This window comes from Rutidosis leptorrhynchoides, chromosome 7 (genome assembly GCF_046630445.1).
Source record: "Rutidosis leptorrhynchoides isolate AG116_Rl617_1_P2 chromosome 7, CSIRO_AGI_Rlap_v1, whole genome shotgun sequence".
In the NCBI taxonomy this organism is placed as follows: domain Eukaryota; kingdom Viridiplantae; phylum Streptophyta; class Magnoliopsida; order Asterales; family Asteraceae; genus Rutidosis; species Rutidosis leptorrhynchoides.
Window position 1 is genome coordinate 283217483 of NC_092339.1, and position 24339 is coordinate 283241821.

General features: G+C 32.2%; 1 non-coding gene across 1 annotated transcript; it reads left to right on the plus strand.

Annotated features, from left to right (window-relative positions):
- Positions 1-2539: 2539 nt before the first annotated feature.
- TRNAE-CUC (transfer RNA glutamic acid (anticodon CUC)) lies at positions 2540-2612 on the plus strand. Its single transcript has one exon. It is a non-coding gene; the product is annotated as a tRNA-Glu (tRNA).
- Positions 2613-24339: the final 21727 nt, after the last annotated feature.

Consider the following 24339-nt stretch of genomic DNA (forward strand, 5'->3'; position numbering starts at 1 on the left):
GTCACGGGACATTGCCTCAACAGTTGCTTGTTCAACGCTTTCCTTTACAACCGGATGGTAGTTTACCGAAAGGAAATATACGGAGCAAGTATACTGGACGTGTTGCTTTCCTAATACAAGGTTAGTAAGTGGGTGACACAAAACCATAAGTTTTGAGCTAAAATTTTCAAATCTGAAACCCACAAACATTTTTCAAACACCGGTGAAGGGTTATTCCGGAAAATTTATCTAGGATAAAAGCTAGATTGAATTTTCAAAAGATCAAATGTTTTCATAAAGATCCGATTTCCTAAAGGATCTAAATTTTTATAGTCATGTGTGACTGTAAACCACATCGTTACTACCATTGTTCATACCGCCGTATTAAAATCACTGATGTACAAAGTGTGAAGAATAAAGAAGTGATTCTAGTAAAGTTAAATTCAAGTTCTATATTGCTTGAGGACAAACAACGCTCAAGTGTGGGAATATTTGATAATGCTAAAAACGAACATATATTTCATAACATTATCCCTCAAGAAAGACAAGCTTTTAGTTGCAATTGTTCTATTTACAAGTGATATTTGTTTAAATAATAAAAGGTGAAGACAAAAGACAGATTCGACGATTTGAAAACGCAAACGACTAAAAAGCTAAAAAGTACAAAGTACAATCAAAGTGGTTTAAATTATTGATGAGAAACGTCTAAAAATTACAAGAGTACGAGCCGCAAAACGCAAAGTACAAGATATTAAATAGTACGCAAGGACGTTCGAAAATCCAGAACCGGGACATGAACCAACTATCAACGCGCGACGCAACGGAGCTAAAATTACAAGTTAACTATGCACATAAATATAATATAATATATAAATAATTCTTATAATTATATATATATTATATTATATATTAAAAACAGTCGGCAAACTAGAAAACAAAGTTATGTGAGCTGGATCAGAGGGCCATGCGATCGCATGGCCTGGAAGCTTTAAAACCATGCGATCGCATGGTGCCCTGTAGCAGGCCACATTCTATAAATTGCAACGTTTTTGGCTGATTTATTTACACAACATATCAATCTCTCTCACTCTCAATATATATATATATATATATATATATATATATATATATATATATATATATATATATATATATATATTTATTTATTTATAATTTTAATTTTAATTTAAAGTTAATAATAATAAGGTTATAGTGGCGAATGTTTTAAGTTTGTAAGTCGAAATTCTGTCCGTGTAATGCTACGCTATTATTACTCATTGTAAGTGATGTTCAACCTTTTTAAATTAATGTCTTGTAGCTAGGTTATTATTATGCTTATTTAAATTGAAGTAATCGTGATGTTAGGCTAAATATTAAAGACGGGGTAATTGAACTTTGTACCATAATTGGGGTTTGGACAAAAGAATGACACTTGTGGAAATTGGGCTATGAGCTATTAATGGGCTTTATATTAACTAAATGATACCTCGTTAATTTAATATAAAGATTACAATTTTACGTATCTATATATAACCACATATCCTTAATCGGGTACGGTGGCGGGATATCTATAAATACGAATTATCGTTCATTTTACCGGACAAGGGAATGGATTAATGGTTAATGGACTCATTAAAACAGGGGTGGATTACATTCAAGGGTAATTGGTGTAATTGTTAACAAAGTAGTAAAACCTTGGATTACACGCAGTCGATAACCTTGTGTATTCATTAAACAAAGTATTAAGACCTTGTTACCGTTCGAATCCCCAATTAGTTGGAATATTTGACTTCGGGTATAAGGATAATTTCACGAAGACTCTCGCACTTTATATTTATGACTGATGGACTATTATGGACAAAACCGTATGGATATATCGAATAATCCAGGATAAAGGACAATTAACCCATGGTAATAAACTAAAATTAACACGTCGAACATCATGATTATGGAAGTTTAAATAAGCATAATTCCTTTATTTTATATCTTATCGCACTTTTACTTATCGTACTTTTTAATTATCGCAATTTTATTTACCGTCATTTTAGTTATCGCACTTTATATTATTGCACTTTTATTATCATCATTTACTTTATGCTTTAAATTAAGTTATATTTATTTTTAATATTTTACATTAGGTTTTAACTGCAACTTAAAACATAAAATAGACAAACCGGTCATTAAACAGTAAAAACCCCCTTTTTACAATAATAATACTACTTATATATATATATATATATATATATATATATATATATATATATATATATAAGTATATACAAATATAGTTTTAAAAATTATAGCATTAAACTTGTTTACTGTATCTCTGTGGAACGAACCGGACTTACTAAAAACTACACTACTGTACGATTAGGTACACTTTCTATAGTGTTGTAGCAAGGTTTAAGTATATCCACTCTAATAATAAATAAATAACTTGTGAAAAATTGTATCTTATTTAATAGTATTTCGCAACAAAAATATAACTATTTCGTATAAGCTGCTGCACACTTAGTTTTATTTAGGCACACAATACTTGATGTTATGCGAGGTGTATACGTCCGTTGTAGTCTAGTTGGTTAGGATACTCGGCTCTCACCCGAGAGACCCGGGTTCAAGTCCCGGACACGGAACCACAAAAACTTGATGTGCGAGCGGAGGTGTACGAAATATACTATTAAATACGATACAATTTTACATAAGTTTTAATTATTTATTTATGTGATATACCTAAACCTTGCTACAACACTATAGGCAGTGTACCTAATCGTAGAGTAGTGTAGTTTTTAGTAAGTCTGGTTCGTTCCACAGGGAGCTAGCTGAGTTTAACGCTATATTTTCAACAACTATATTTATATAAAATATATATAATTATATATAGTAATATTATTATAAAAGGGGGTTTTTACCGTTTAATGACCGGTTTGTCGATTTTATATTTTAAGCGTAAAGATAAATTACGATAATATAAATGACATAATTTAAATCGTGATAAAGTAAATTGCAGTAATTAAAATGACAGTAAATAAAGGTACGATGAAATATGAAATAAAAGTATTATGCTTTTTTAAACTTTTGTAATCATGATGTTTGACCTTTTGATTTTAATTTATTACCCTGGGTTAATTGTCATTTGTCCTGGATTATTTGATACCTATTTAGTTTTTGTCCATAATAGTCCATCGGTCATAATTATAAAATGCTCGTCAAATTAACCTTATTCCCGAAGTCAAATATTTCAACTAATCAGAGTTTTAAACAATAATAAGGTTTTAATTTTTTAATACTTTGTTAATAATTATACCAGGTTATCGACTGCGTGTAATTCAAGGTTTTAATACTTTGTTAATAATTACACCAATTATACTTGTATGTATTCCACCCCTGTTTTAATGAGATATGAATATTAATTTACCCACTTGATCAGAATGAATAATCAATTACCCAAGCCAAAAAATTAATTAAATGATTGTAAATGATGTCGTATAAACGTCACTAAATAGGACATTCGTGATCAATTTAATAATTATTAGATTAACTAATTTGAAGATAGGTTCGACAGGTTCCAATGAGTTGTCATTCAATTAGACAATACCCCCTCCTATTAATAGTCAATAGTCCAATGTTCACAAGTGTCGGTCTTTTATCTAAACCCGAATTATGGTACAAAATCCAATAACCCCATCTTAATATTTAGCCAAACATCACGATTACTTCGACTTAAATAAGCATAATAATAACTTAGTTACGAGACATTAATTTAAAAAGGAAGAACATAGCTTACAGTGATTATTTATCGCGTAGCGTTACACGGACAGAGTTCTGACTTTAAAACCCATAAAACATTTCTTACAATAACCCAATTATTATTAATCTTAACTTAAACTTAATATTATAAATAATGTTTACAGAAAGAAAGAAAGAAAGAAGAGTGTGAAGGTATATCATTCGAGCACAATTCGCTGGCTTTTATAGATGTGAACTAATCCTGAGGTCCATGCGATCGCATGGATTTTCAGTGCTATTCCCATGCGATCGCATGGCCAGGCTAGCATGCTCCCATCAGTTTGTTTTCTAGTTTGCCGATGTTTTATTTAATAATATAATATAATATATATAATTTTATATAATTATATATATTATATTATATTCATGTGCATAGTAGACTTGTAATTTTAGCTCCGTTGTCTCGTACGTTTACGCCCGGTTTATGTCTCGGTTTAGGATTTTCGAACGTCCTTTCGTACGCGTAGATATCTTGTACTTTGTGTTCCGCGGCTTGTACTCTTGTAATCTTTAGACGTTTCTCATCAATAAATTGAACCACTTGGATCGTATCTTGTACAATTGAGCTTTTTGGTCATTTGCGTCTTCAAATCGTCGTTTTCTTCTTTTGTCTTCGCACTTATTTATTTAAACGAATATTATATAAAAATAGAACAATTGCAACTAAAAGCTTTACATATTAGAAGGATATTGTGCATAAATATATGTTTATTTTGAGCACTATCAAATATCCCCACACTTGAACGTTACTTGTCCTCAAGAAATACAGAACTTGAAATTAAATCACACTTCACTCGAATCACTTTTTTTATTCTCACACTTTATACATCAGTGATTTTGATACGGCGGTATAAACAATGATAGTAACGATGTGGTTTACAGTCCCACATGACTTATAAAATTTAGATCCTTAAGGAAATTGGATCTTTATGAAAACATTTGATCTTTTGAAAATTCATTCTAGCTTTTACCCTAGATAAGTTTTCCGGAATAACCCTTTACCGGTGTTTGCAAAATATTTTTGTGGGTTGTGTGGGTTTCAGATTTCGCAATTTTAGCTCAAAAATTGCGGTTTTGTGTCACCCACTTGCTAACCTTGTATTAGGAAAGCACACGTCCAGTTTACTTATCCCGTATATTACCTTTCGGTAAACGACCGTCCGGTTGTAAAGGAAAGCGATGAACAAGCAACTATTAAGGAAATGTCTAATGACATGCTGATGTTCATGGTCCACAACGTGTCGGATGCAATTACTATCCTTTGTAGGAGCAATAGTAAAGATCACCCTATAATTTTTCGATCTGGCACAAGGTCCTGTCTTCGACCATGCTATGCAACCACCGTTCTTACGGTTAACACCCGATTTGGTTCAGGTGACCTAATGAATTCCTAGTGAATTCTTAGGATTTTACGTTCAATGGTAATGAACACATTGAAAATGGGTTTTCAGAAAACAAATCGGTTTGTAATTTTGATCAAAATATTTTCTCGTTCAAGCTCGAGTTTAGATATCATTGAATTCCATGAGTTTGCAATTCTCAATCTTTAAAGTCAATATCAAGGATTGAGTAATATCAGGCTTAAAAGCGGATTTTTAATCTTTTAAGGAGATTATCCTTTCTGAGGGTCTGATTCATTAGTCTTATCAAGCTAATTTGCACGGCGCCCTCCCCATTTTACGAGACAGATCCTCTCATGGTTAGGATAAGTCTGACCACATGGCGACCCTGTTTGATGCCGAGGTCCGTGGATTTCCAGCTGATTTTCGAGAAAACTTTTCAAGGTTTTTCGTAGACTCTACAACTGGTCTGGACGACAACTTCCTGACCTAAATCAAGAAGCGCGTGTCTTTTTTGAAAGACTTTACTTCCTTTTAATGATGGAATTGATTCATCGTGTAGATTCATCTATTCTTTCAAAGGTATTACAATAAATCGGGTAAAACTGATTAGTTTAGTCCAAAGCAAAAGTACCTGCAATAATCTGTACTAAATATGTGATATGTGTTTTAAAGAAATTGGTAAATTCTTCTCACACTTAGTTTTATTTATTCTTTTCTTTGCCTTTTTATTCTCTTCTATTCCATTTTAAATGAATTCAAATGTTTTGGGTTGTTTCTTCATTTATGTTCTCTCTGAGGTAACAATAATTTTGGCATTAACACCTAGTTTTATCGTTCATAAATATGTATAAACATGATTTTGAATTCATTTAGTTGAAAATTTTTCAAATTTTCACAAAATTTGGCAATTAAACTAAGTGTAAACCTGAGAGAATTTATAACCCTTCACCAAACTTGTGATCATGCAATGCCCTCATTTGCATGAAATCAGACTATAATTATAAATTCATGAGGGTGATTAGTGTAGAAAAGTGATTAAAAATACCGAGTTTGCAAACATATTGTTTTATATCACATTTGATATTTTACGTCTTGTCATTAAAATTAGTAGCTTTTGCTGAACTTAATGTCAGTCTTTGAAAGTGCAATGTTTTACCCTGTTTTGTACATAAGATAAACTACAAACATACATAATATTTTTTTTATTATTTTTTTATATAAAATCTTTATTTATTAAAACAATTTAAATGAATAATTTTTAAAAAATTTTGTTTCCTTTTACTTTAGGTAGTTTCGGTATGTTTACCTAGTCCGTCCCTCGACAAAATTTAAAATTTGTCGTTAAAGCGATTGTGTTAAAAGCAAAGATTTTTGGGTTTTTTAATTTTTTTTGGTATACTTTAGATCAATAAAATTAAAAAAATAATGATAACAAAATTTTTCACCCCGCCCTCGGGTAAAGCAATTTCGGTTCCGTGACCTAGTCTTCAACTTACGATGAATTTTAGAAATTATTTTTTAAACTTAATGAAATAAAGTAATTTTTGTTTTTAAATTCACAAAAAACTTAAATTTAAAAATGCATATTAATTTCATACAAAACCTACAAAACAAAAATTCAGAATGGAGGAAGAAAACTAGTTCTTTAGTGTCTGCTAGTGGAAAAGACCAATCGGATTCCATTCTCGGAACTACACGAGAACAGAACAACTAACTCTAGACAGCGTTTTCTTTTTAGAACATTTGAATCTCCCCACACTTAGGTAGCTGTGGTGTCGAAATTGTGATTAACTTCATCGTCAATTTCTTTTGGACCATAATCAACTTGCATATATGTGACTTTTACTTTAAGCCATTGGACGGATTCATGTGTAATATCCACAAGTTCAACTAGTTTCGCCTTTTCTTTAGGCGATAGATTGGATACTAACCGGTTACATAACTTAATGTTCCCCTTGGTTCTAGCATCGCGAATCAGTTTAATAAGTTTCTTCATTGAACTGTTAATAACGGAGTCATTTAATTTCGTATCAACAATGGGGTTCTTTGTTATCAAGTCATCATTAGGTGTTACTTCATTTTCCCCACACTTAGGCGTTTTATTATTGTTAAGCACTACCGTTGGAGTTGGTAAAACAATATGCTTCTCATCGATCATTTTTATCGGTTCAACGGTTTTGGTTGGTGGAGATTTAGACTTTTGACTCACAAAGGTGATCAATTTTTCATCATTACTAAGTGTCATTCTACCTTTTCTTACATCAAATAACGCCCTGGTGAACGCTAAGAATGGTCGACCTAAAATTAGAGGAATGTTTGAGTCCTCTTCTATGTCAATGACAATTAATTCGACAAGAAAGGTTAAATTACCCAATTGAAAGGGTAGGTTGTCAGCAATTCCAACTGGGTGCCTAATGGTTTGATCAAAGAGTCGAACACTCATTTTTGTTGGACTTAGCTCACCTACTCCTAATCTCTTATATAATGAAAGAGGCATAACACTCACACTCGCACCTAAATCTGCAAGTGCATCATACATGACACAATCACTAAGTAGATAAGGAACAATAAATTCACCCGGATCACCCACCCTGGGTGGAGGTTTCGGTGGAACTGTCTTCACCGGGTTTACTTCTACGGTTTTTGTTTCTTGCATTTTCTTATTCTTCTTCTTCTTCTTCTTTTCAGAGGTATCACAAACTTTATTACCTATCACTTGCTCATACTCAACTCCTTTTCTTGGAAATGGGATGGGTGGTCTGTATGGTGCCACCACTGGCTTTACATACTCGGGTGGTGTTGGTGGTGGTGTAACTTCTTCATTGTTACTCACATCGAAAACCTTACTATCTTCTGATGCTGGTATTTCAGAATTTGTTGACACCATGTTAACATTTTCATTTCGAGGATTTACTTCTGTATTACTCGGTAGCTTTCCTTGTTCCCTCTCACTCATCATGCTAGCAAGAGTACCTACGTGTTTTTCTAGATTTAAAATGGAAGCTTGCTGAGTTCTTAATGACTGATCAAACCTCTCATTTGTTTGGGTTTGAGATGTAATAAATTGTGTTTGAGATTCCATTAGCTTTGCCATCATTTCTTCTAGATTTGGTTTTTTCTCTTCGGTTTGTTGTGGTGGTTTATATAAGCTAGGTCTTTGTTGATTGAAAGTATTGTTTTGAGTTGGTTGGTTATTCGGACCTTGTTGATTGTACGAGTTATTGTTTGGTCCATTTGGATTGTAAAATATGTTTTGATTTCGATTAAAGTTTGGCCTTGGCGGTTGATAATTATTTTGATAATTATTTCCCGGCCTTTGGTTCATGTAGGAAATATTCTCACGTTGTTCCATCGTTTGCTCGATGTGACATTCTTTCGTTAAGTGTGGTCCACCGCATTGCTCACAACTGATTCGTAATGCGTGAATATCTTTAGTCATCTTTTCCATTCGTCTTTCGAAAGCATCTATCTTTGCAGAAACAGAATCAAAGTCATGGCTAGAATCGGCTCTAGCCGCTTTACATGAACGAAAAATATCTTTTTCTTGGTGCCACTCATGTGAGTGGGATGCTTTGTTATCAATAATTTTGTAAGCTTCAGTTGCAGTTTTCTTCATAATGGAACCACCAGCTGTTATGTCGATGTCTTTTCGTGTAGCAACGTCGACACCTTGGTAGAATATTTGTACTATTTGATAAGTGTCTAAGCCGTGTTGAGGACATCCTCTCAACAACTTTCCAAATCTTGTCCACGCCTCATATAGAGTTTCATTTGGCTTTTGCACGAACGTAACAATTTCTCCTTGAAGTCTCACTGCTTTAGATGCCGAAAAGAATCTTTTAAGAAATTTCTCAACTAAAACATCCCATGTATCAATCGCCCCTTCAGGTAGCGATTCTAACCAATCTTTGGCCTCTCCCTTTAAAGTCCATGGAAACAACATGAGATAGATCTGTTCATCCTCAACTTCTCTGATTTTGAATAGAGTACAAATCCTATTAAAGGTTCGAAGATGTTCGTTTAGATCTTCTTTTAGCGTACCACTATATTGGCATTGATTAGTTACCATGTGTAGGATTTATCCCTTGATTTCATAATCTGGCGCATTAACATCTGGCTTAATAATGGCGTGACCTTGGCCCGTGCGTGTGGCTCTCATTCGGTCTTCCATACTTAGAGGTTCAGTTACTTCCATAATTGAATTTGTCAAATACGAATCACTAGAAGATTCTGATTTAACGGTTTGTGGTTCAGGAGGAATGATTAGTGGTTCAGGATTTTGGAATTGTTCTTGAATATCCTCCGGGTTCTCAATTGTGAAGTCGGGTTCAAAAAATGGATTATCGGAAATTTGAATTGGGGTACTTGGTCGACTAGATGACGATTCTAATGAAAAATCAACGGCGACAATATTCGCTAGATGTCTTGATCGAGTTACAGGTGGTGAACGTACGAAAGGTGGTGAACGTTTTGCTCGGTGCATTCACTGAATATCCTATTAGTTATAAATATAAAAATTATATAAGTTATCAAATTAATAGACTTTTCTGATTTTGCCCACGTTTCGAATAGCCAATAGATGCAGCAGGTAGCCAGGACCCTTTAAATCGGAAGCCCACAACTCGCCACTAACAAATCCAACTATTACTACGAACCATAAAATTTGGATGTCTATCAATTTAACCGCTTAAAATAATTTTTCGTCGAAATTTTGAAATAAAAATCTATGTCCTAAAAACTAGAGTGTAGAAATGAGAAAGAAAAAGCGCGTCGAAAAAAAAAAAGAGGTCAAAAAATAAGCGTTGAAAAACAAAAAGTCGAAAAATAATAATAAGAAAGTAGAGCGTCAAAAATTAAAAGATCTAAAAACTAAAAATTAAAAAGTTGCGCCTAAAGGTATTAAAGCTTAAAAGGAATTCTAAACGAAAAATGTCAATTACTTAAATAGGCACTAAGATCTATAAACTGCGTCGCAAAATTTAAAGCGCCTAAGTTTTAATTCTAAAGAAAAAGCACTTAAGGGATTTTACGGCAAAGCCTAAAAATCTAGAAATATAAAATAACTACGGCAAAAACTAAGTTTAAAACTAATTACGAACGATAAATATACAATTTACGAATTAAACGAATAAAAAGATACAAAATATAAAAAGAAACAAAAAAAATAATAAAATTACTTATTTTTATAAAGATATTATTTTTATATTATTATTTAATAAAAGTATTAATTTTTATATTTAATAAAACTAATTAAAACTTAATAATACAAATTAAATGTAAAAACTAGAATTAAAAATTGATTAAATAACTAAAACCCTAATTAATAATTAATTAATAATAATAATTATTAAACACAAACCCAAATCGTACGTACTAGGATCAGACCTGTCTTATCCTGTCATGCGTTCGCATGAATTTTACGGTTTCCTACCATGCAATCGCATGGAGCAAGTTTTCAGAAATGATTTTTGGCTTCGAACAGGCTTCGGCCCAATTTCTATTTATTGATTACTTTTTTTTCACAAAATATATAAAGAAAATATTTATTAAAATAAACTTATATTTTTAAATCTAAAAATAAAAATACTTATTATAGACAAAATCTTAAATAAATATATATATATATATATATATATATATATATATATATATATATATATATATATTCTTTTTAATTTTTTAACACTTATACAAAATATTTTTACGAAATAAAAAATAATATATTTTTTTACAAAAATATAGTTTATAAAAATATAGCGTTTTGCTTCGGCGTCCCCGGCAGCGGCGCCAAAAACTTGATGAGCGAGCGGAGGTGTACGAAATATACTATTGAATACGATACAATTTTACACAAATTTTAATTATTTATTTATGGGATATACCTAAACCTTGCTGCAACACTATAGGCAGTGTACCTAATCGTAGAGTAGTGTAGTTTTTAGTAATTATGGTTCGTTCCACAGGGAGCTAGCTGAGTTTAAAGCTATATTTTTAACAACTATATTTATATATAATTATATAATTATATATAGTAATATTATTATAAAAGGGGGTTTTTACCGTTTAATGACCGGTTTGTTGATTTTATATTTTAAGCGTAAAGATAAATGACGATAATATAAATGACAGATTTTAAATCGCGATAAAGTAAATTGCAGTAATTAAAATGACAGTAAATAATGGTACAATGAAATATGAAATAAAAGTATTATGTTTATTTAAACTTCTGTAATCATGATGTTTGACGTTTTGATTTTAATTTATTACCCTGGGTTAATTATCATTTGTTCTGGATTATTTGATATCTATTTGGTTTTTGTCCATAATAGTCTATCAGTCATAATTATAAAATGCTCGTCAAATTAACCTTTTTCCCGAAGTCAAATATTCCAACTAATTAGGGATTTAAACTGTAACAAGGTTTTAATACTTTGTTAATAATTACACCAGGTTATCGACTGCGTGTAATTCAAGGTTTTAATACTTTATTAAATTACACCAATTATCCTTGTATGTAATCCACCCCTGTTTTAATGAGATATGAATATTAATTTACCCACTTGATCAGAATGAATAATCAATTACCCAACCCGAATAATTAATTAAATGATTGTAAACGATGTCGTATAAACGTTACTAAATAGGACATTCGTAATCAATTTAATAATTATTAGATTAACTAATTTGAAGATAGGTTCGACAGGTTCCAATGAGTTGTCATTCAATTAGACAATACCCCCTACCTATTAATAGTCAATAGTGCAATGTTCACAAGTGTCGGTCTTTTGTCCAAACCCGAATTATGGTACAAAATCCAATAACCCCATCTTAATATTTAGCCAAAAATCAAGATTACTTCGACTTAAATAAGCATAATAATAACTTAGTTACGAGACATTAATTTAAAAAGGAAGAACATAGCTTACAGTGATTATTTATCGCGTAGCGTTACACGGACAGAGTTCAGACTTTAAAACTCGTAAAACATTTCTTACAATAACCCAATTATTATTAATCTTAACTTAAACTTAATATTATAAATAATAAATATAAATATAGTTTACAGAAAGAAAGAAAGAAAGAAGAGTGTGAAGGTATATCATTCGAGCAGAATTCGCTGGCTTTTATAGATGTGAACTAATCCTGAGGGCCATGCGATCGCATGGCTTTTCAGTGTTATTCCCATGTGATCGCATGGCCAGGCTGGCATGCTCCCATCAGTTTGTTTTCTAGTTTTCCGACATTTTATTTAATAATATAGTATAATATATATAATTTTATATAATTATATATATATTATATTATATTCATATGCATAGTAGACTTGTAATTTTAGCTCCGTTGTCTCGTACGTTTATGCCCGGTTTATGTCTCGGTTCCGGATTTTCGAACGTCCTTTCGTACGTGTAGATATCTTGTACTTTGTGTTCCGCGGCTTGTACTCTTGTAATTTTTAGACGTTTCTCATCAATAAATTGAACCACTTGGATCGTATCTTGTACAATTAAGCTTTTTGGTCATTTGCGTTCTCAAATCGTCGTTTTCTTCTTTTATCTTCGCACTTATTTATTTTAACGAATATTACATAAAAATAGAACAATTGCAACTAAAAGCTTTACATATTGGAAGGATATTGTGCCTAAATATATGTTTATTTTGAGCACTATCACATGCCCTACGATCTTACGAAACACAACCAGGCTCGACATCCATAATATCTTCCATTATTCTGAAGATTTCACCACACGCTAATAATCACTAGCGTGCATTACTGCAACCAGCGGTATCTCATACACTCAATGTCCAAATGTCCACTTAGGAAAATACGGAAAACACCATTATCCCTTCAAGTTCTCTCGACCAAACCTCGGAACAAGCTGCATCCATAACAATATCACCCAACACGATCTACTAGGCCACTACGCATTGAACTAAGTCTTGCATTAATCCAAATCGAGAAGGATCCATACCTCATTAAACTCCGTACTTCATCGGTTCATAAACACATCACTCAACCGGTCAATCACGAATGTTCTTCGAATCAAGAACCAACTTCATCGTCTCCACCACCGGGTCATTCTTTCAACGAAGAAATTTTGGTATCACCAAATAATAACATTAAGGACACAAACTTTCCCATCAATCAATCTGCACACGACCATCAGTCTCTGGATTAATCCAGGATGACAATAATACACCATGAGCTAGACAAAACATCAACACTCGACACAAGGTTTCTCCTCCAAACCCTACAACACAATCGAAGGCCCCCTAGTACTAGCATGGAAACTATTTGTGTACTAGAATCCCGTCAACACCGAATTATCATCACAACAATTTCGCAATTCGCCACACGACCCACAAATATATTCACCAACGCCGGGTGAATCCTCCTACCTAGACAGACCATCCGTTAAGGATGGCCTCGACATTTCAATGCAACCAACGGGTCACATCACTAGGGAAAACACACTCACAAACAAACAACATCCGCGTGTCTCTATGTGAGACAATCAGAACAGGCGCTCCCCGCCTCACAATCATCCATAAAGTGGAATAATCCACTGAAAATCCTCACGATCACGTTTCTCGACAGGGAAAATACAGTATTCACCACCATATCGAACTCATACCCACTCAACAGTACTATCCAAGTTTCACACCAACCCAAGTTTATATCACGAGAGCACCCGCAATGATAGTTACATTCTCTCATGTCCGTGATCTCAAACTTCACACTTGGTCTCACACCGCACTTGGTATTGCGCAGCCACCTTGCAAGAAGACTTACGCTTCATTTGATCTAACACCACCGGAGCTTCCTCAGGTGGCAGTAAAACTCCCCCACTTAGGTTTCAGCTCTACACTTTCACCGTCAAGATGAAAACATCCCGCGGAATTGTTATTCCAAAACACACATGACCATTCTCACCATTGGTCATATACTCCGAATCACCACGAATTCACTTCAGGCTCCCAGAGCCGACATACATATTCACTTAAAATGACGTACACGCGACGGCATCACACCTTCATACCACAAATCACCATTTACAACTCTTCATCGTTTGCAAAGAGAACTCCACCAAAGTCCCACATACGCCTCTAAACCTAGGCATATGCCACTCCGATTAATCAGTCGCGCATCTCAGTCGAGATCACCCGACCTTCCACCCAACGAACCTTTATCAATAATTGCTCACTCTTATGGAGAAGAGCGATCAACCCGACACAATAATTGCGTCAACCGCAATATCAACACTTCAACATTACCTTCGGCCTAACCGACCATTAAGTACATCACCGGCTCATCGGTCATCCTTACCCGTCTATCATTTAAGAGAAATAAGATTTGCTCATCCCTCACTTCATTAGAAGTATTTCTGCAATGCTCTTAAATTTTGACTTTCACGACCGTCGAATTACTATCACCCGTCGATCACTATTGAAATCTCCGTTGCTTCCAAGGGTATCTCACGGTCACCCAAATCACAAACTGATCACACCACTACCGGAGTTGAACATTACACTAGCAGGTATAAAGGGCTACCTGACACAGTGTCATGCAGACTCCCACCACAATCTGCCAAAATTTAGAAACTCGATCCTTGGGTCTCATACACCCAATGTCACCCATCTCTCCACAATAATGATCTGAAGTCATACCCACCCGACAAACCTTACGGTTGATTGTCTTATTGAAAGTTCCTAGCGATCACACGCTACCCCTAATTTCCCCAAGTCCAAACGATATAGCCAACGAAGCCCTTCATCCCCAAGTCCGTCAGGAATGTTACCCTCTAATCTATACTCACTAACACAATCATCACCATATGGGTCTCACTCACATGAGTTTAATGACCCGAAGACTCCTTGACTCGCCAATTCCAAGGCGACTCACAACAAGAATCCTAACACGATTCTCTAACCACACTCTACCGAGAGTAACCCAAAACTACAATCATTAGACTTGCTACATCCCATTACGGGACTCAAGTCTTCATCGTACACACACTCACTAATCGATCACTATATTTACGATGAGTAACTACAACCAATGACAATCTCAATAGTGCACCCACTACTTAGGGTGACTAAGCACGCACCAAACTCGTGAGTTCATTCACTCACCTTAGCTAACCGAAACCACCGCAACAATTTCCAACTCAAAACGAATTCGATGTGACAACAAGCACATCACCCGATGTGATGACCCGGAAATTTCCGATCAAATTTAAACTTTAATCTTAATATGATTTCGACACAATAGGTAAAGTCTGTAAAGTTAAATCTCAAAAACTTTGAACTGTGTTCATGTAATCAATTACCATTCGACCAATTCTGACGATTCACGAACAATTAATTGAATATAGATAGGTATATATATAAATGTGTATGCATATGATAAATTGAAATATATTAATAAAATTTTATAGTTGTTAAAATTAAAGATGTAAAATAATTTATGATAAACAATAAAAATTTGTTATATTTATAATATTTTAAAATATATCTAACTAATTAGTTTAAATACATTATTTTTCTTAACGAAGTTGGTAACGAATATTTAAGTTGATATATGTGATATGTATATAAATTCTATACATAATACTGTAATAATTCATAAATATTATGTATGTAGGAGTTTATAATATTTCATTCTTATGTAAATAATTAAGTGTTAATATTAAATTGTTATATTATTATCATTATTATAAACTATTATTTACATTAGTATTATTTTTACTAATATTATTATTAATATTTTTAGTAATATCATTAATACTAAAATTATAAAAATTATTATAATTATTGTTATCAGTATTATTATACCACTTATTATTATTATTAATATTATTATTAATTATTATTATGATTATAATTATTATTAACATTAATAGTATTATTATCAATATATTTATATTTATAAAATTAGTAGTATTAAATATAATAGATTAGATATATATATGCGTAATCTGTAAACATCTCTCTCCACTTTATCTCTTTTTCTTGTTCCTCTGTACACTCGTGACCTCAATCGATCCTTTCATGTCTGCTACACTCAATCATTCGATTTCCATTATCAATTTCATCTATATAATTCTATTCGTTGCTATTATTTAGAATCAAAACCCTAAAAGTTATTGAATGAGTTCGTTTTTTCTCCTTCACAAACGATTTCAGTAAATAATTCAAATCCAAATCAGTTACCAAAATCTAAATATTCAAATGTGTTAGGAATCTTACAGCGGAACAAACTACAAATTTTCAATTCCTAATTCCTTCAATTGATTTCGAATGTTTGAGTCAAAGAACAAAGTTTAAGAAAAGTCAACATTTTGATTTTGATGGAATCTGTTCATTTCAATTACAATTGGTGGTTAACGAGTCTTCCATGATGGATTTACAACAACTGTGAGGAAGAAATCAAGTCCTGTATGTGATTAAAACGCAATATCGAATTTTGAATTCATATTGTTCATAGCAGGTGATATTTTTTTATTTTATTTAAACCGTCGAATTTATTTATTTTATTTTTTTTTGTTGCTGTTTGATTTAAAATTTATTCACAGTTAATTTTTGCTGTTCTGCTGTTATTGATTCTTTTAAAAATCAAAACAGTCTTGTTCTTGATATGCTTAGACTATTGTTTTGCTACCCCCTGCTACATTTTCAATAGCCCAAGCAGAATCCATAAACACTTGAATTTTATTACAGATTATCCTAGTGATTGCTGCCGCAGACCTACTTTTGTTGCTGCAAACAATGACGAAGATACAGAATGATGATGGTGATTATTTGTTATAGATAATTAGATTATGATTTTGAATTAGGATTTATGATTATGGATTATGATCTATGAAATAAATTATGATTTATAATATGAATTATGATTTATGATATGAATTATGATTTATGATATGAATCATGATCTATGATATGAATTATTATTTATGATTATGGATTATGATTTATGATTATGAATTATGATTTAAATGACAAGTTTATTGTAGTGACCCGAACTTTTCCATGTTTATATATATTAAGTGAAATTGTTATTTACATGATTAAGTGTTTCCAACATGTTAAGCAATCAAACTTGTTAAGACTTGATTAATTTAAATAGGTTTCATATAGACAATTGACCACCCAAGTTGACCGGTGATTCACGAACGTTAAAACTTGTAAAAACTATATGATGACATATATATGATTATATATATAGTTAACATGATATTATGATAAGTAAGTATCTCATTAGGTATTTTAACAATGAGTTATATACATAAAAATGAGACTATTGAATTTAAGAAACTCGAAAACGATATATATAACGATTATCGTGATATCAACGTCTTACTAAGTACATATGAATCATATTAAGATATTGATACACTTGGTTAATTATGTTAAATGATAAGTAAATATATCATTAAGTGTATTAACAATGAACTACATATGTAAAAATAAGACTACTAACTTAATGATTTCGAAACGAGACATATATGTAACGATTATCGTTGTAACGACATTTAACTGTATATATATCATACTAAGATATATTATATATCATAATATCATGATAATTTAACAATTTAACATCTTTTTAGATATAATAAACATTGGTTTAACAACATTTAACATGATCGTTAACTTAAAGGTTTCAAATCAACATTTACATGTAACGATTAACGATGACTTAACGACTCAGTTAAAATGTATATACATGTAGTGTTTTAATATGTATTCATACACTTTTGAAAGACTCCAAGACACTTATCAAAATACTTCTACTTAACAAAAATGCTTACAATTACATCCTCGTTCAGTTTCATCATCAATTCTACTCGTATGCACCCGTATTCGTACTCGTACAATACACAGCTTTTATATGTATGTACTATTGGTATATACACTCCAATGATCAGCTCTTAGCAGCCCATGTGAGTCACCTAACACATGTGGGAACCATCATTTGGCAACTAGCATGAAATATCTCATAAAATTACAAAAATATTAGTAATCATTCATGACTTATTTACATGTAAACAAAATTACACATCCTTTATATCTAATCCATATACCAACGACCAAAAACACCTACAAACACTTTCATTCTTCAATTTTGTTCATCTAATTGATCTCTCTAAAGTTATATCTTCAAGTTCTAAGTGTTCTTCATAAATTCTATAAGTTCTAGTTTCATAAAATCAAGAATACTTCCAAGTTTGCTAACTTACTTCCAATCTTGTAAAGTGATCATCCAACCTCAAGAAATCTTTCTTATTTACAGTAAGATATCCTTCTAATACAAGGTAATACTCATATTCAAACTTTGATTCAATTTCTATAACTATAACAATCTTATTTCGAGTGGAAATCTTACTTGAACTTGTTTTCGTGTCATGATTCTGCTTCAAGAACTTTCAAGCCATCCAAGGATCCTTTGAAGCTAGATCCATTTGTCTCTTTTCAAGTAGGTTTATCCACCAAACTTGAGGTAGTAATGATGTTCATAACATCATTCGATTCATACATATAAAGCTATCTTATTCGAAGGTTTAAACTTGAAATCACTAGAACATAGTTTAGTTAATTCTAAACTTGTTTGCAAACAAAAGTTAATCCTTCTAACTTGACTTTTAAAATAAACTAAACACATGTCCTATATCTATATGATATGCTAACTTAATGATTTAAAACCTGGAAACACGAAAAACACCGTAAAACCGGACATACGCCGTCGTAGTAACACCGCGGGCTGTTTTGGGTTTGATAATTAAAAACTATGATAAACTTTGATTTAAAAGTTGTTCTTCTAGGAAAATGATTTTTCTTATGAACATGAAACTATATCCAAAAATCATGATTAAACTCAAAGTGGAAGTATATTTTTCAAAATGGTCATCAAGACGTCGTTCTTTCGACTGGAATGACTACCTCTTACATAAACTACTTGTAACTTATATTTCTGACAATAAACCTATACTTTTTCTATTTAGATTCATAAAATAGAGTTCAATATGAAACCATAGCAATTTGATTCACTCAAAACGGATTTAAAACGAAGAAGTTATGGGTAAAACAAGATTGGATATTTTTTTTGATTGTTGTAGCTACGGGAAATATTGTAACAATTCTATACAAATCATATGCTAGCTAACTTATATTATATTATACATGTATTCTAATATATTATGTAATCTTGGGATACCATAGATACGTATGCAAATGTTTTGACATATCATATCGACCCATGTATATATATTATTTGGAACAACCATAGATACTCTATATGCAGTAATGTTGGAGTTAGCTATACAGGGTTGAGGTTGATTCCAAAAATATATATACTTTGAGTTGTGATCTAGCCTGAGATGTGTATACACTGGGTCGTGGATTGATTCAAGATAATATATAACGATTTATTTCTGTACATCTAATTGTGGACAACTAGTTATAGGTTACTAACGAAGACAGCTGACTTAATAAACTTAAAACATTAAAACGTATTAAAAATGTTGTAAATATATTTTGAACATACTTTGATATATATGTTCATATTTGTTATAGGTTCGTGAATCGACCAGTGGCCAAGTCTTACTTCCCAACGAAGTAAAAATCTGTGAAAGTGAGTTATAGTCCCACTTTTAAAATCTAATATTTTGGGATGAGAATACATGCAGTTTTATAAATGTTTTACGAAATAGACACAAGTAAATGAAACTACATTATATGGGTGAATGATCGAAGCCGAATGTGCCTCTTTTACTTGGTAGCCTAAGAATTAATAAACCGATCTACTAATTGAGGCGAATCCTAAAGATAGATCTAGTGGGCCTAACGAACCCCATCCAAAGTACCGGATGCTTTAGTACTTCGATGTTATTTTTATCATGTCCGAAGGATTTCCCGGAATGATAGGGGATATTCTTATATGCATCTTGTTAATGTCGGTTACCAGGTGTTCACCATATGAATGATTTTTATCTCTATGTATGGGATGTATATTGAAATATGAAATCTTGTGGTCTATTATTATGATTTGATAATATATAGGTTAAACCTATAACTCACCAATATTTTTGTTGACGTTTTAAGCATGTTTATTCTCAGGTGATTATTAAGAGCTTCCGCTGTTGCATACTAAAATAAGGACAAGATTTGGAGTCCATGCTTGTATGATATTATGTAAAAACTATATTCAAGAAACTTATTTTTGATATAATATATTCTTATTGTAAACCATTATGTAATGGTCGTGTGTAAACGGTATATTTTAGATTATCATTATTTGATAATCTACGTAATGCTTTTAAACCTTTATAGATAAAATAAAGGTTATGGTTGTTTTAAAAAATGAATGCATTCTTTGAAAAACGTCTCATATAGAGGTCAAAACCTCGCGACGAAATCAATTAATATGGAACGTTTATAATCAATATGAACGGGACATTTCATTTATGATTTTGATAATGATAGTACATGAAGTAAATATGAGGATGATAATCAATTATGGTATATGATATGGTGATCATGATAATGATGATAAGATTATGACGATGATGAGGATGGTGTGATGATAATAATGAAGGCATGATGGTCATAATGGTATAAATTTTTATCATCATAAATATTACAAATTATTATTATTATTATTATTATTATTATTATTATTATTATTATTATTATTATTATTATTATTATTATTATTATTATTAAGTATTATAAGAGTATGGATTTAAAACTATGGTTGATATTATGATCATGTGTATGTTAAGTATGATATAAAATAAAAATAGATATAATTTATGTTAAGATATATTAAGATAAAATGATTACAATTACGATCATGAATATAGTTAAAGTAAATACAATCGAGAAGTATAATTAAAAGTACGTTTATAAGTAAGAGGCTTATAAATATAATTAAGTCACGATTAAATAAAATTATGATTTTTATTAAAAACTATCATTGTTATTAAAGATATCATTATTATTAAAAGTGTTATTATTTTAAAATTTTCATTTTTTATTAAACTTATCATTTTTACTAAAATTATTATTATTATTAAAAGTATCGTTAGTATTATTATCATTAAACATGATTTTATTATTATTATTATTATTATTATTATTATTATTATTATTATTATTATTTTCAAATTTAATTATTATTATTATCATTATTTTATTGTTATTATAATTATTATATTCTACAAACAATAGATATTTATATATATAAAAAATGTATATTTATATCATAAGTATACTAATATTAGATTTTTAAGATATTAACTAATATAACTTTAGTTATATTAATATAACATTTATTAAAGTATATATACATCATATAAGTATCCTAATAAATTATAAGGATTAATATAATTATGTATAAGGATATTAATCTATATCTATATATATTATAAAATATATATAAACTTAGTTGATTAATATTACAATGTGTTAATATATATATAATTGTTATAGGTTCGTGAATCCGAGGCCAACCTTGCATTGTTCAGTTCCGTCGTATGCATATTTATACTACAAAATATCGTATCGTGAGTTTCATTTGCTCCCATTTTTTAATGCTTTTGCAATATATATTTTTGAGACTGAGAATACATGCGCTGCTTTTATAAATGTTTTACAAAATAGACACAAGTACTCGAAATTACATTCTATGTTGGATTATGAATACCGAATATCACCCTTTTAGCTTGGTAGGCTAAGAATTAGGGAACAAACACCCTAATTGACGCGAATCTTAAAGGTAGATCTACGGGCACTAACTCCCCCCATACTGGAAAATGGTATGCTTTAGTACTTCGATTTTTTTTTATCGTGTCCGATGGATGTCCCTGAATGATGGGGATATTCTTATATGCATCTTGTTAATGTCGGTTACCAGGTGTTCAATCCATATGAATGATTATTTTTGTCTCTATGTATGGGATGTATATTTATGAGAAATGGAAATGAAAATCTTGTGGTCTATTAAAATGATGAAAATGATCTGTAAGACCCGAATATTTGTATTGTACATATGTGTATAAAAGTTACTCAAGTTTGGGGTTTTTGTTGCACATAATTAAAAAGACAAAAGATGCTGAACCGGGAGGTCGCGCGCCGCGCGGCTAGGTGGCGCGCCGCGCCATCTGTCTGCAACAGATTCCTTTCTTCTTTTTAAAATAGATATTTTGAGGGCAATTGTGTAATTTCACTTTGGGGCAGAATTTAATACCCTAGATCAGTTTTGGGGAGCTCATTTACTACTCCCACAACAACCTCATCTCCTCCAATTGAATTTTAGTGAGATAGTGCAATTCTTGAGAGAGAAAGCTCCATTTAAGGGTGAAAGAGGTTGAATCGGGTCTTGGTGCAAGTTTTAAATTCGTTCATCTAGTCGATAGCTACGTGGTGATTGTGTTGGTAAGTTATAAAACCCAATTTCTTACTTCAATTGCTTTAAGGGTTAGGTTTTGGGCTAGTGATGAACCAAAGACCCATTTTGTTAGTATTTTGGGGATTTTGGGTGATTATGGGTTATGAAGACTCATTGATGACTAACCTAGTGTTTGAATGTGTTAATTGGACTTTTGAGTCTTAAAATTTGGTTAGTTGGTGGCTAGAACACTTTTATAATATGTAAATGGGTGTTATTGGGTATGGATGACCCAAATGGGTGTGTTGACTTTGAAATGGGTCAAATGAGTCTTTAATGACCTAAGTGGCCTAGCAAGTATGAAAACGAGTTAACCTTGTGACCTAAATGTGTTTTAAACCCATCTTGATGAATGATTAGGGTTTTGGTGGGTGTTGACCCAATTTAGGGTTAAGGGTGCAAATGGGTTGAAATTGCACCTTGGGTCAAAATGGCTTAGAATGGTGAAAGGGTTTGGTTGACCGACTTGAGTTTACGTTTAATGAGGTGTATAATATGATAGGTACGTTACTTTGAGGTCTTGCAAGCTCGGGTATCTTTTCACAAGACTTTGAGGTGAGTGGAATAATTGTATGCGTATGTATATAATGTATCTATTTGTTGTAGCGTGAAATGTGTAGTGTCGAGGTGCTAAGACACCATGTTTCATGTGAAGAGTGTAGCATCGAGGTGTTAAGATGCCACTCGGGTGTAGCATCGAGGTGTTAAGATGCCACCTAGGAGTGTAGTGTCGAGGTGTTAAGACACCACTCCGTAAATTAATGAGTGATGCATCGAGGTGTTAAGATGCCACTCGGGGTGATGTGCAGAGGTGTTAAGGTGTCACCCTAGGGGTTAGTGGTGCGAGGTGTTAAGTGCCCTAACGGATGTTGTGAACACCGATGGCGTTTTCGCGAGCGCCGTTCCCTTGTACTATTGGTTAACCATGGTTATTTGTGTTGTAAGCATATTATATTATTCGAGTTATATTCATATGCGGTTGTTATGCTAGCTTGTGGTATTGGAGATTTATAGCTTGCTATTGTGACGATAAGCTAAATGTTTATGCTAGCGTGTTTGCGGTTTGGTGTGTAAGTGTATGCAAGTAGGTATAATTATATATGTATTCGTATAATTATTGCATTCACTAAGCTTTGCTTACCCTCTCGTTGTTTACTATTTTTATAGGTTCGGTTGTAGACAAGGGTAAGGGCATTATCATGGAATAGAGATTCCCGCTTTGTTGATTAGGGCACGCTTTTTGGAAGTTTAGTTCTTGGAGTTTGACCGAGACTTGGGTAGTTTAATCCCAAACGCCATGCTCGTAGTGTAGTTTGGTACTTAAACTTTTTGGCGGTCGAAACTCATATTTTGTATTAAACTCGTAAAACGGCCGAAGTGGGCCCCGGTTTGTAAAACTTATTTTACGTTTGAATTGTGTTAGTTTTACATATTTGAATGTGTAGTTAAAAGCGTGTCGTCTAAAAATGTCGGGAACTAGTCAATCTTTTTCGCATTTTGAGACTTTCCGGACAGACCCGAATGTCGCGCCGCGCGGCCATCCTGGTGCGCTGCGCCAGTTCACTGTGCAGCAAATTTTTTTTTTTTATTTTGTATTTTTCACGTGGTTTGCTCGCGGGTTGGTTTGGGTTGTTACAAGTGGTATCAGAGCATGGTCTAAGGGATTTAGGTGACTTGAGATAGGCGCCTAGACTTAGACTTTTTGTGTGTGCGCTATGCGGGACTTGTAGGACTTTGGGTCGGATCGGGATTAGTTTGTGCATAGGTTTATGTAAACTAATC